The sequence below is a fragment of the Austrofundulus limnaeus genome, unplaced genomic scaffold, assembly GCF_001266775.1.
Source record: "Austrofundulus limnaeus strain Quisiro unplaced genomic scaffold, Austrofundulus_limnaeus-1.0 Scaffold188, whole genome shotgun sequence".
In the NCBI taxonomy this organism is placed as follows: Eukaryota; Metazoa; Chordata; class Actinopteri; order Cyprinodontiformes; family Rivulidae; genus Austrofundulus; species Austrofundulus limnaeus.
The window spans coordinates 12,274-14,252 of record NW_013952590.1 but is presented as its reverse complement, the minus strand read 5'-3'; positions in this window follow the sequence as shown (position 1 = coordinate 14,252).

The window sequence follows — 1,979 nt, the reverse complement described above, 5'->3', positions numbered from 1 at the left end:
ATTATAAGTGAATTCAAGCTAATTGTTGTTTGAGTTGGTGTCTTAATTTTTGTTTCTAATTCGTTTTTAAGTGTTTTAAGTTGTTTTGAATTTTTATTGTATTTTACTTTTCTTTTGAACATATTTTGGGTATAAAAAAGGGGCAGATATTATAAGATTTGTTCTTCTTCTGCTGCCTTTCATTGTATTTGATTTTATTGTGATTGCATATTTTTTTGTACTTCGCTAATTTGTGTTACAAATGAAATTAATAAAGTGAAGTGAAAACATGTTATGACTTTAACTTAAACAGAGTTTTGTCTCTCTGAAGGAAGCCTTCTGAGACCAAGGCCAAAGACCGCTGGAACTGTTTATTCCACCCCTAGGTGACCACTACAGTCGCCCCTTTTGTAGGTCATCACCTGACAAAAGTGATGAGATGCAACACAAAATGGGAACCCCAAAATGTCTTTGATCTTGAGGTAATCCAAATTGGTGAAACAGGATAATCCAAAAAGACCAGCCAAATACGGAAAATATTCCGTTAACGCGACCTCTAAGGCTAACCTCCATTGCAGGGCTCCTTTGCCTGTAAAATATGTAAATAAAATAAAACAAATCCACCTCGGATTTTGAAGAAACTTTCAGGGAATTCTATAACTTAGACACAGACAGAAATATGAGCCYAATCGCACTGATGGTTTAATAGTTGGTTTTCTACGATTAAATATATTTCCCTCTCTCGTCGTCAAATAAATCAAACTAAAAACATTGGTTTCAGTYGGCTAATTGTTTAACGCACCACAGAGATCAGCAGATTAAAGTCTGAAACATGTCTGAGCAGACCCAGAAAACTCTGTTGGCAACTGTTAGCAATGTCTGGGGCGACCCCCGGCTTCAGCCTGAATCAGCGTGCCACAGATCGAGTGCTTTCCTCGGGAAAAGGACAGTGAGCCGGGCTGACCGCTGGAGCTCCGAGTCCCGGGGGAGGAGATAAACCCACTGCGCCTTAATGCATATTATCAGCCATAGACTACAAATGATAAGTACTTTCCAAGCTACTAGGTAGAGGACAGACAGTCTACATGGGACTGATGACAGCTAATAACACCCATTTGTGTAAATCAGGGTCTCGTGTTTCTTTCTCAGGATCACGACTTTTTTTTCTCAGGATCCCGACTTTCTTTCTCAGGATCCTGGGAACGAAAGTCAGGATCTGTTTTTTTTTTCCTCCCATGTCCCCTCGCGGGCTCCGTAGCATCCTACATATCCGCCAGAAAACCATCAATGAGTGTTGGTGGCATTATATCGTCCTARCTTGAATGTCCAGCAGGGGTCCCACAAGGTTGTATTTTGGGACCAATATTGTTTTCTGAATATACAGTATAAATGACCTTCCAAACGTTTGCCAAAATGGACTCAGAAAGACCTTCAACATCGTCAGGAGCTGCAGAAACTGTAAGGCACACCCCTGTCATTTATGTGCAGCAGGACAAAAAACTGCCACTGTTTTCTTGGAAACTGGAAAGTGCAGAGTCATTAACTCTGGATGAATGGATTGAGTTGATGACAGACTATTAGACTATTTAGATTATTTTTGAACATCTGGAGGGTGCTGCCCGGACTGAAATAAAWTCCCTACCAGCAGCTCCTAGAGAGTGTTAAATGTATTTTTGATGTTCTTAGAGATGTTTATGGGTGTATGCATTCAAGGATTTCATTACAACGTAGATTCTTTAGCCGTAAACAATTTGAAGGGGAGTCATTGATTATTCACATGCTCTTATGGATTTGATGGATCAGGTATTGAAAAATGATGCACGAGCAGTTGTAAATTCCTCTAAAGACTTACGTGACCAGTTCTGTGATGGTGTGAGAGCAGGCTCCTAGAATGAGACTAATGCTGCGTTCACACCGAACGCAATTTCAGCTTCAAAATCGCAGCCAGCGCTGAAGTTGGTCGCTTGTGCACTTTGAGGTCAGACGCAGGTCAGCTCTTG